Below are 13,281 nucleotides of genomic sequence, written 5' to 3' on the forward strand. Positions count from 1 at the left end.
AACTGTAATTTGTTTTAAACAAGAATTGAACTTCTCTGTCTAATTTTCAGTTACCAGTCTGGTTCTTGCTTGTCACTGAAATGAAATTAATTTCTGCTCACATCCAAAAAATGTTGGTGCTGCCATGGGCTGTAAGCTTTGTTTTTGACTCCTGCATTTTCTCCATAACACCTACAATTTAATAGGGAGTACTATTCCTAACTTTTCTCTCTATTGTGCTTGAGGGCAAGAACATTAACTTCAATTCAAACCTAGCTTTGGTACTCATGACCATTTAAAAAATATATCCTTCCAAGGGTCTTGAATAATTCAGATTCCAAAGCTGTGTTGACACACAGGAAAGGCTGACACTTGCTGTACCCCACCATCACATTTTGTAGTATTTGTGGGTAAATCTTAATTTTCATATTCTTTTCTTCCTATTCCTATACTACCTTTTAATTGCAGTCAAGCAGTGCTTATTTTGGAATAAACAAGCAAGGAGATGCCCTACAACGCCATTCCCTCCCCCCCAGTAATTATTATAGATGGTTCTATCCCAAAACACATTGTGCAGAATCAAGATTGCTTTAGTAAGGCATGACACGCATTAGTGTTTCAGTTGGGAAAGTGGAGTGTGTTGCTTGGGGAAAACACTGCAACCACACTTTCAGAGACTTCAGCAAAATAAATTTTAATGTAATGATCTGAAAAATGGCACAGTGTTCTGTTTCATGGCTGTTACATTTTTTTTGTAGTTTTAAAAAGTTGTTGGTGATGAAGATGATCAACAGTCAAATCTGCTATCCAGTAAACAATTTTAGGTCTTGATTTGAAAACTGTGTAAGGAACTGATGTAAGTTAAAAATCCATTGAAATTTATTTTTTAAAACACTTGGTTTTTAAAAATACTTCAACCCATTTTAGAACTTATCCTCTGAGACTTTCTGATTGTTATGACTCAAGGAGCAAAAAGTGCATCAGTAATATTCACTTGGTAAATGCAACTTGCTGTCGCATGCCTTTTTTGCTGTAAATGCAGACCAGGATAGTTAGCTAAGTCAATGTGAGCAGCACTAGTCTTAAAAAAAAAATAAAATAAAAATACTTTTGAGGTCTGAAATACTTGCTTAATGTAGAAGGAAAATAGAGAAGCAGTATTTTAAATACCCATTAATTGACAAGTATTTTGTCTTACATGTAGATAGAATGTGAAAGCTTGATAAATATGGGAGGTATGGGAGAACTATATTGTTTCATGCCGTGTGCTGTAAATTATATTCTCCTTGCTAGGTTATATATTACCACTGTGATACAAAGTAAAATAAATTACAGCATTTCTGTAGAAGAATGTAGTAGAACTTCCAATAAGCCACAGATCTGTTTTCCTTGAAAAGAAGTGTCCGTAGAAGCTCAAAACGTTATGAAGAAGCTAGTTCAGCATTTGAGCTGTAAGCAGTAATAACCTGCCTGTTGTTGCATAATCCTCTTAGGTGATGCAAGCTGGATTTGTGGTTCAACAGCTGAATGATAATGAGCTAAGCATCTGCCAAAAAGCATAGTCTGTCACTGCAGGCTGGTATTCACAAATTTTAGTAATGAGCGCAGAGTTGATTTCAATAGCATACTTGCTTTCTCAGATACTACTCATTTTCAGTGCAGGTTTTCTGAAGTGCTGCAAACCTCTCCAAGAGGTATTTCTGCGGGAGTTCCAAACAATTTTGGAAAGATGGTAGTTTCAGTTTAAAAACAACAAAAACAAACAAACAAACAAAACAACAACACATTTCTGTCTGATGCAGCCCAAGGTTGGTAGCAGTATCCTAAAATTGGGTTTGGAGAATTACGTAAGAAAATCAAAAGGGACGGTTTTTCATGTGGTAGTGGCTATGGCGCCCTTGCTGATATTTAAGGTGAGGTAAATAAAGCCTTGTATTTATTGTCAAAAAGCAAAGGCATAACTTCCGCAGAAAATTAACTATTCCATCTCCAGCGTGGAAAGGATTTTTTTTAGGTACAATTGCAATTATTTCCTTTGTGGCTAATCAGATGTTAGAAATATTTAAGGTGTCAATTACAAAGACTTAACTTTAAAACACAGATATTAAGTGAGAGCTCTTGGAGTGTTCGGTTTCTTATGGATGACGTCTTTGCTGGTACCTTCTCAGAGTTGTCATTTAACTCAGTTGGCCTTTCTACAAGGAGCCTGGAGTAGTTGTCTCACCAGGTCTAACCCGTAAAATTGTGACACCCAGCACAGTGACTTCCTTGGCTGGTTTACAGCTATGTAAATCAGAACAAAAACATGATCTAGCGTGAGCCAGCTTAAGTTGCTGAAAATGTGTCCTGCTAAGAAAAAAAAGTTTAATAGATGAGAAATTGAAAGCTAAATTTTTATTAGGGCTTGTTTAAAGTTGTAGTTTTATGGAATGCCATTGCAGTTATTCTAATCTGCAGAAACTGCTGCTTCCTCTCATGATGTCTCTAGTTTAGCAGGAAGAACAATCAGCTGCAGAAGTTCCTAGGCAGGTTTCAGCGATAATACTTTCCTTGAAAAGTATTTTACAGTAATTGCCTCAAAGTTGTTCTCCCCCCCCACCCACCCCCCCCTTCTAAATCCAACCAGATAAGCTCGATAGCGTGCACATCTCAGTGTTACTTGCAGTGTTTCTCAGAAATAATTCTGAAGAAGGGTGGGTAATCTCTTGTTATCTTTAGTAATACTCAAGTGGTTTAGAAAAATTGCACGAAGGATTTTGAAAGATTTTTAAAATAAATTGAATGTAGATAGAACTTGGTCGTCCATAGCACTTGGTAATTGTCACCTGTTTCTTTCCTCTATCAGTTAGGATGCAGTGGTAGAAAACAAGCCTTTAAGGGTCACTTTCTGATGACATTGTACAATGAGCTATTCAAGTTTTTTAAAAAAACACACAGTTTAGCTAACTGGTCTGCTACAGATGCTTCAGGATGTGAACCTGAAAATGTTTTCATGATACAGATTCTCTCAAAAAAGTGGGAGATAGAACATATGACAACATTGCCACCTATTTTGCAATTTTATTGCATGCCTGGGGCAATGGTTGTAGCTTATCCAAGTAATTGTTTTTATTAGGACAACAATGTTGGCATCTTCTCCTGTTTCCAAGGAATGTGTTAATTCCTTGAGGTGGGGAACCCTGAGCATGATGTGATCAATACTTGATACGTTTTGCTGCTCCTGAAGAAGCAGCGCAGCTGGCAGAGCATATTGCCCGTCACCATGCCAGGCTTGGCACTTGAAAGTCCGCCAGATTGCTTCGTGCTGTTGCGCTAGCCACGGATCCATCGGCAGTGTGCAACAGCATGAAGATAACAGGCATTTCGTTTTTTGCCCTGTGTAGGATTACAAGAGTTAATATTGCATTTAAAGAGAGTCCAGCCTACTTTGTGAACCTAGTAGGTATTTGCATTGCATTACTTGCTTAGGCCAGCCTCCATGCTGCAGGAATCTATAGAGAAATTCTGGTTTTGATGTATTCTGGAAAAATATTCTGTTAGTATCAAGGTTTGGAGTCACTCTGTATAGCCAGCATTTCATGTTTTATGTAATTTTCTTATGCTTCAGTATTTCTTTCATAATCTCCCTGATTTTACTAATGCACAATATTGCAAATGCAGTATAAAACTAGTCAACAGACTTTAAATCATTTGTGGATCTTTAAACCTCTTATGCTGATTAAAAGTGTTAAGGCTATTAGTATTTTTTTATGTAACTGGGTCTAAATTTAGTTTGTTAGAGTCAAAAACCACTCTGGTATCGCAAGCCATGATCCTAATCTGCTTCCTGGGAGTCGATGGCAACAGTTCTTCAGTTCAGCTTCTGTGTCTGTGAATCGATGAGTTGAGCAGTTAACATCATGTTTGTCAAAGAAATTCATAGCGACTTTTCATAGTTCGCATTTCTCTTCCAGAAGTGTCAAAATACTACTTTTGCTCTTGTATGAAATGGCATTTTAATTACTTCTTGTACTGTTTTAATTAGTTCTCGATGTTTTTGAAATGTGCTCTGAGTTTCGCTGTGCCCATAGGCTACTGCTTCATTGCTGGGAGGAGGGGACTGCTGAAATTTCAGCTTACATTAAATTCTTCTGGTTCTTGTACAGAGCACACAAAGAAAACAAAATGCTATACTGGAAAAATTGGAAATTGTGTATAGTCCATACCTTCCAAACCTAATAGCTGAAAAGTATCAGAATGGCAGCCTCATCCTCTGAAAGTACACTTGTTTGTTCATTCTGTGTAGCCTGTTTGTACTGTTTTAACAGCTTAATTATTATTTGATTGCTTTTTACATAATGCCATCATAAATTAATGACCTTATTTCCTTTAATATTGTGCGTTGCCTTTGGTCAGTCAAGTTCTGTGGTACTAATTGCAAGTTCTATGTGTATGAGGAATTGCTGTAAAAAGCCAGCTTAAAAAAAAAAAATAAATCTGTATTGGTAATTGAGATATTAAAATGTGTAGTGAAGTAAGTGGTCAGCTTTATGTTCAAGGCAACCATCAGAAAGATTGAATATTTGACTAGTAGTCTTGCTGCTAGTTATGTATATGAGTGCCTTTAAGCTGGTATACAGAAATGAGTTATTCACAGAATTGCTTTTAATACAAAATTCAAGCTTATTTCTTTAATGCATGTGTCTATGATACCAGAAACAGCTAGAGGCAGCACGGTGTAAGCTGTATATACAAGAGTTAATAGTTGTATACCTAACAGTACACAACTTGAGTGCTTCACACTGCTGGTAATTTCACTCCTACATTTGCAAGACTATTCAGCCGATTGTTTTTTAAGAAAGAAATAGCTTCCAAATTATATAGTTACTTCTTTGATCTGTGAATGGAATTTTTCTTTGGTTGTCAGAACATGTGCTCTAACAATTTTGAAATTGTTTTTGAAATAAGCTTCCTAGCTACTGCGGGAAGAGTTGTTCTGTAAAGTTGAGCAGCTTAAAGAAAGTAAGCATCTCCTTGAGGGTGGGGAAGGATATCGGCCTTGGTGTTCTTGATTTGGAAGTAAGGTATAGATGGGATGAACAAGAGCCCTAGACAGTGTAGAAGGTAAGGAGAAATGACCAAAACTAATGACTTTTCAAGGGAGACGATGTTTTGCTTTGCTTGAGAGGGTTATGGATGTCTTGCGAACTCTTATCTATAAATTAGGCATGGGTTTAAGGTTTGGGAGGGGAGACTTTTACTGGAAGGTCTTTCAGTGTCTGCAAGCCTGTCAGCTCAGGAGACAAGCATGGTGTATTATGCTTTCCTACAAGACTTGTTGGACTAAGATACTAAGATACTCTTGTATCTGCTGCATATGCTTTTTTCATTAACTCTTGATAATAGCATTCTGTCACTTAATAATTCATTAGGTTGTTCAACCACTTGCAGTGTGATTAAAAATTTCCCTTAATTCCAGATTTCATATATAGTTGAGTGCGTAGATAATGAAAGATGCTGAAAAATTTTCCTCATATTAAGTGACTTTTCATGATGATGATCAGCCTTTTTTGAAAATCCTTGAGCTTCCTAAATTTGTTTAAAACAATAATAATTTCTTTAATGTATACTTCAGTAAACCTTAATTTCTTGTTGTGAGTGTTCTGCCATATTTTCTGTGTATTGGAGCTCTAAAAGGGTAGATACATGGGTATTGCACTTTGGAAATCTGCTGTCTACTTGTGTTTGTGCAAATGTAAAATCTCTCCCATCATCGCTGCAGCTGCACCTTACTGCACAGAGCTTTGACTTGCTTTGTCACTGATAAGAACTGCTAAAGTGCAGTGCTGGATTTGTTATTTGGAAAACTGTCGAGTGAGCTGCTTATCTGTGATTCCAAGATCACTTTTGTCATTGCCTAGCTAATTCATAGCCCTGAAAGTGGTGACTAGCCCAGGACTCTGTGTGAACAGGTGAGAATTGGTGAGCAAGGCATCTTTAATGTCTAGTATGGTTGGACAAGTCTGCACCAGCAGAATGGTGGTGCCTCAAGGAAGACAAGAGGGAAAAGAGGGAACTGGTGAAGATGGGCAGATCCCAATTTTATTGTCTAATTATGCTTATGTAGCATCCACAGAAGAATTATTTTCTGGATCACCAGTTTTACGCTGTTTGTGATTTATGTTTATAACACGCAGTGTAATTATCTCCTCCAGCACAGTGTTTTCTGTGTTGCATCTGTACAAGTCTTCTACTCTTTGATCTGCTACAGTGCTTGGGAGAAGAGAAATTACTCTTTTACTAACACAGGTATGTCATTTAGTTGAATAGGAGCCTAGTGTTCCTATGCTACCTATGGAAACTGGAGGATGTGTTTCAAAACACGAGAACCTGACGTCTTTGCTCTGTATCCACTGGGTTTCTTGCACCAGGTCCTGAGATCTTTGCACAATTCTCCCCCTTTAGGAGTGTCTGTTCACTGGTGGGATACAATGGATGAGTGGTGGTCTTAAATGCTTTTGTATAGTAGAGGGACTAAGCTTGAGAGAAGAGTATATTAAAGCAGTATGCTTTATTTTTTTATCCCAGTTAACAAGCCCATATATTCCGACTTTGTCAGGCACCTCAGTGAGTATTTGCAGGACACTGAGCAGCTACCCAAGACTTCTATAAAGCTTTTTACTCACCAAACAATGCTTTGTTGTTTCTGCTTTGCTAGGCTTTTCAGCTTGTGGAAATGGCAGTTCTGAAATCAGGTGTAAATTAGGATGTATAGAGTCAATAGCTCAGAGGGCTTGGTGGTTATGTCCCTAAACTTGTAGGGTATAGACTGCTGAATGAGAGAAGTTGCTGTTCTTCAGGGAAATGTGAATGCCTGTACGTGACTTGGCTGTACTGGATTTGAATTCTTCACTCCAATGGGATCTTTTAGGTTAATGGAAGTTACATGACTCTGCATTGCTGCTTATTCCTTAACCTTGTCTGATAAAACTAGTAGAAATCATGGGATAAACATCCCTGTGATCTAGTCAGAAAATCTCTGGCATAGAAGTCATGAAAGATTGTGTTGTGCCATGTTTGAACCATGAATTTTACTCCTAGAACATAACTGAGGGAAAAAAAGCTTTTGCTTTCTGTCTTGTTTCTGATGAAATGACATTCAGAACTGCTAAAACCAAGTCTTTTCAGAACATTGCATTCCTAGCGATAATGTGGAATTTTCTTTAGCTGTCTTGAATGATAAAACATCAAGGATGTTACAGATTTTTGAGTACTTTGTCATATCCAGTAGCTATAGAAATAATTTATTTCAGAATTCTCTTTGCTAGTTACTATTAGCCACATCAGTAAAGAATATTGTAGAAGATGTTGTAGTTGGAGATGAAAAGTAATTTCTCTTGCTGCAGTCAGATGAAATTAGAGAATTTCTGTGCAAACATCTCTTCTTTCCTATGTTTAAAAAGAAATTCCAATACAAATGACTGCATGTTCAAGTCACTGCTTCAAATAAAATATTGGCAATTATTTTGTGTTTGTTGAAGACATTCACACACCTTCTGTTAACTTTTTTTTTTTTTTTAAATTTCTGTCTGTACTTAATGGAAAAACTGTATATGCTGGAACTTAATTTCAGTTTACTGAAGGCAGATGTGTATGTCAGCATAATGAGTATTATTTAAAGATCTTTAAGGAGACAAGTGATTTGTATAGTGAGGTTATTTTTAGAAGGTCAACTTTAAAGGCAGGTTGATTTAATATTCCTGAAGCTTTGTTGGCATGATCTGTGCAACCTTTCTAATACTTACCAGTTTTTTAGAAGTGTGATTAAGTAAATATGTGCTACAATAACACAAAAGAGTTAGCTGCTGATTGTAACAGTTCAAATGACTAGACCTTTGTATCACCAGTTACCTAATGTGAAGTTTATGTGGTGCAATCAGCTGAAACTGTGCAATGCCAAAACAAAATACTGAGTTTTCTTTGGCTTTTATTCTAGCTATGATTTCATGCAACGCAAAGAACAAAGGTGTTCTTTTGGTATCTTTCTGTATGTCCTATTAGTTGCATTTTGAAAGGACATTTCCAATACCCACTCTAATACTCACCTGAAATAAAAAATAATATGGCTGATGTTACTGAATACCAGTCCTGTGTCATCAACTCATTTGTATGTACGTGACATCTGGTTGTGGTATCTTGTCTATTGTGTCTGTTTCACCAGGTACAGACTCCTTTCCCACCTCTGTGCTATGATATATACAGCACTGTAATGCAAAGTCTGTGCTCACAGGCTTGGGTGTGTGCGTTGGTCCACCTGTGGACTGAGACTGGAGCCTTGAATGACAAAGCAGGACATGAATGATGTATCTTCATGTATTCATAAAGAAGCTTCTTTGGAAAAGCAGGATGTATATGTCTCTGTGACCAGAATAAAGTCTATTTTCTCGAAAGCGCGTAATCTGAAGAGATTATATTTTTGTGTTTGAAATTGCATTCTGTGTCTGAACAAACTGTTGTCCTTTACAGTCTTTAAGTAGCTTAAAAACTTTCACTTCTGATACCCCACCTAAAAGGGTGTAATTTTTTCCTTTTTAACTCCCCTTTATGCAGATATTTGAAACTTCCTGCAGCAAATGTTGATTTGCTTTCAGTATGTATGTTTTGAAAGCATGAATTCCTTAGCTTGTGTAAAACAAACAAAAGAATCCACAAAAAGGAATTGGACTGAAACAATTCTCATAGCAATAGCAACCTGGTTTCGGTATGTATGCTAAAACACATGGAAATTTGCAGGAGAAAATAAAATATCCCAAAGATATTCTCCTAGAAGAGAGAAACAAATCTGGAATAATTAGAGGATTTTCCACACTTTTTGTGTCAAAGACTGCTGAAATGCTATTCTGCCTAACATTACTTCAGTATATTGACTTACCCGGTGATGTAAGAGCAAAGGTAGGTTGAGGTTTCCTTTTCAATATTAGTAGTAGTACTAGCAGCAGCAGTAGTAGTTGAGCTGTAACAATTTGAAGCTGTGAGATGTGGAGCACCTTGTCGTGTCCCGGCAGCTGGGCTCTGGCAGAGGCCTGGTGATGCACAGGGTTTCAGCGGCTTTGAGTGGGGTGCCCAGTGGGTGGCAGCCATCCCTTGCCCCATGCTGGTGGCAGCTACCAGCTCAGGAATCAAAGGCAAGGATACAAAGATGCAGAGAGGCAATGGAAAAGCAGGAGGAAGGGAAGAGCCGTGGGTGAAGCTGCTGCCACAGCACTGTGACCAGCTGCATTGCCCACAGGGCAAGCTGGGAAGGGCTGAGTGGAAATGGCCCTGGTCGTAGGAGGAGAGGAAGGGAAAAGCTGTTTATGTGAGTGTGCTCTTTGGTTTGACTTTTCCCAATACTCAGATCAGTGGTCAGAAGTTAGTGTTAACTGGCAGTAAATAAAATTAAGACAAGCTCCTTGAGCTAGGCCTTTGTGTCCCCTCAGCCCTGTGGAGGAAACCCTCTCAAGGCCCACTGATCTGAGGGAGGTGCAGAATTACAGGCTTGTGTCCATGTCTGAAATGCGCCTGCAGTTTATGTTTAGCAACATTATGGCTCCCATCAAGCAGCATATTTGCTATGAAACCTTCAAGAGGCATATGGGGTATATGATTTTTCCCCAGATAAATAAGTTGGACAGAACATAGAATTTCTTGAAAACAAACAGCTCTTAATTTAGCTGTGCTACTTGCGGTATGGTTAGGCAGGCAGGAGCCAGCTAACATCAAGAGCAACAGAGAAACTTGTCATTTAGGAACAGATACTATCAAAGCATGAGCTGCAACCATATGTGGAACAAACATCTTTACTGTGTCAGGCGTGACTTCTATTTGCTCTTGTTGAGCTCAGCACTGCAGGGCACTGTGTGCTCCAGAGGGGAGGCATATGGAGAGGTTCTGGCGGAGGTCAGCCGGATCCTGACTAGGACAAAGGGCTGGAAGCCCGGAGTGAACACCCAAGGTTGAGTAGACACAGGGATTCTGATGAGAGTTGCAAGAGAAAAATCTCCTTTTCAGCTTTTGTTCAGAGCCTTGGACGTGAGGGATCTATCTGCATTTCTGTGTGACCAGATCTGTGGGCTGGTGGGAGTTCTTTGTATTACGGTGTGCCTCACTGACTGTTTAGAATTGCATTATTTACTCTATTGTTAAATGTCAAAGTACGTTAGCTGTGCATCTCTTGCATCTTTCATGATACTGATGCTTTTCTTTGGTATTTCCTTTGGCATATGAGCCATTATTAAACCTATTAGACAAAGAGCTAATATTTCCCTGGGATTGTGGATAGAGAGAAGGGTGTGTTTATGGGGGTGGGAGGCTTTAATCTGGCTGCTGGAAAGCCACAACCTGTTCAGGGGGGACCTCATCCTGCAGGGAGTGGGATGGTGAATTGTGGGTGATGATGAAGTGTGGGATGGTGCTGGCTATGCTGGTGTTCACACACCCTGGTCTGAACAAAATTCCTTCTTTATCTTTTCTGTTAGCAAAGTAGGTACATCAGCTCCAGTGTTCCCAAGAAGAAAGGGGAAGAATACCAGTCAGACAGGGAGAGAAAATATGGAGAAACTATGGATTTTTAGAATGTATTAAATCATCTAGTCATGGCCATTCTAAATGGCCCTTACAAATCACCCATTTTGTTTCGCAACATAAACATAACTGCTTATGCCGATTACAAGAAGAAAAAAAGATTGTGGAAATCAACCTGATGGTTATAGTGATGGGATACAAGTGCATTTTTATTTCATGTTGTGGTTAGCATCTGAATGGACTCTTTTTCTCCCAATTTCTTTGCTTGCCTTCTTTTTGCTACAAGATTTTCAAATCAGGTATTCCTTCTGATGGAGCAAGTTTTCCAACCTTAGAGTGACAGTGTAGCAGATCATTTGCTGTGGACCAACATCTGTGAGTTACAGTAAAGTTAGAGTATAACTTTTGTCCCTGATTCCTACTGCCACAGCAGGGAATTAAAATTTGGTGAATAAATTCAATGAGGGTGTGAGCCCTTTTCCCAATACATTATTATGTGATGGCTCATGTAGTATTAGTGATCTGATTGTACCTCAATTGTGTGTTGATGTGTATAAAACTTTTCTTAATGAGCCTCAATTTCCTTTGAAAATGGTAGGGGATTGGAGAAAGGGGAAAAAAACTGACCAAAAAAAGTCAAACTTTCCTTGGCTCTGAAATCAGAAGCTTTAAACCTACAATGGCATACAGCGGCATTGATGTCAGAGCATTTCCCCAGCTAAAAGCAAACACTTGTCCATTCACCCCTTGGGTAAGGGAAATTGTTAGGGAAAAAAATAAAAAAAAAAATAAAAAATTGAAAAACAAGGCCACACGGTGTGTGGAGAGTGGACTTAATTGGTTGCACTGGGAAATCATCAAGAAAAGTCCCTTCTTTTGATTTGACTCACTGCAGACTGTCTTTCTCAAGTTGTCACTTGGCTGTATGTATGGTAGATTGAATGGCATCTGTTTCATTTTGCTGTAGAAATATGCCTGAACATATAACGTGAAGTGTTTGGTTGATCGCATTTTTTTTCTAGCGCAAGGTCTCCAGGGAATCATCCAATAAAAACTGGCAAGTGCTACTGTTAGGAATAAATGCAGAGCCCTTGAAATCAAATGAAGCTTACATGTAATTATAAAACCCACACAGAGATGGAAAACTAAAGCCAATTAGCAAATGCTATCATTTGCTTCTCTCTGGGAATTTAGCTTGCAGTCTCCACTCCTCTTTGTTAATGCTAAATATGAATGTAGACTTGATTGTTGGTAATGCTATCCTATTTTGCCTTAAGAAATAAGACGCTCCATGCTTCCATGTGCCTATTTTGTGACAGAGGTTCCCCAGATTCTCATGTGTTGGGTTGACTCTGGCCAGCAGCTGAGCTCCCACACATCTTAGTCAAAGCTCCAAGCATGGCACCCTGGGGTTTGCTATGAGGGAAGCGAACTCCATTCCAGCCAGACCCAGTACACATCCTTTGGATACCATCTTTCAAAATGATGTCCTTCCTTGATAGAGGAATTAGGTGCTGCAAGTCTGATGACTGATGAAGATATTAACATCTCTGGCTATCTGCAGCAAGGTAAAATGAGGCTAGAGTGGAGAAAAAAAAAAAAAAAAGTCAAAGAAAGAGTCAAAGTTAGCTTAACAGCTTTGTGGAAATAACTTACAAAATGGGCCTTAATCAAATGTCATGATGATTAATAAGAGACTTTCTTATAAGTTTCTAAGGATAAATCCAAAGAGATGAGGTAAGATATGAGCACTGAGAAGAGGGAAGGGCTCCTGTATTTATTGCTTAAAAATCAAAGTTGAATAGGAGGCAAAAAGAGAAAGGAGGGTGACAGAGAAAGAAGAAAGCTTACCTGATTAATTCTTCCTAATCATTCTGAAAGTGTGACAAAATATCTAATCAGAAAGGCATTGAAATACTGCTTAGGGAATGGAAGATAATTTTCTTGAGAGATCTAGTACTAATTTTCATCTAAAGGTGGCACTAGCCCTTTGCAGTTGGAGTTTTTGTTGAGAGATGGGAAATGCAGATACCAAGAAGCCCTCAACTAATCCAACGCTTACCATTAATCCCAAACAAACCATCATTAGTATCTGGTTTTATCCTGCTAAGTCCTTGCTGGATCGTAAATTATGTAACCTGTGTTTTATTAACACGTAATGGCAGCTTATTATCAGGCCGGTTATCTCAGAAAATGGGAGTAGGAAAATTCAAATGTGCCACTTTCTGTTCTTTATTGTTTGTTTGAGGGATTTTTCATCTTGAAGAAGTGAGCATATACTTTCTGATTGTTACATAAATAAACTTAAAACTCACTCAGTGTATTGCCTGGCCAAAAAAAAAAAAAAAAAAAAAAAAAAGCTGTTTGGAATATTACTTAGACCTTTTCTATTTAGCCAGTATATAATGTTGATAAACATAACTTGAAAAATGGACTACAAAACCACTTCATGGTATGAAGGAACTTGATCTGATGTTCAGGTACAAAAATACATACTTGAGTCTTTTCTATAAGTTCTCTTTCTTGTGCCCTCATACGTTGTTTCAGGCAGAATTAGTGGATTTTGCATGAATAAGATAAAAACTCAGTGTGTAGAGTGTGACTCACTGTGATCAAGATGCTGGCCTTTTTTGGCAGGGCAGGAGTATCTGTGTACGTATATAGCTTATGTATAATATTTGTTTAAATATAATATTTGTCTAAATATATAAATACATGCATTTATAAATACATATATAAGACTCTGCTTTTACCATCAGG

This window comes from Aythya ferina, assembly GCF_964211825.1.
Source record: "Aythya ferina genome assembly, chromosome: 5".
NCBI lineage: Eukaryota > Metazoa > Chordata > Aves > Anseriformes > Anatidae > Aythya > Aythya ferina.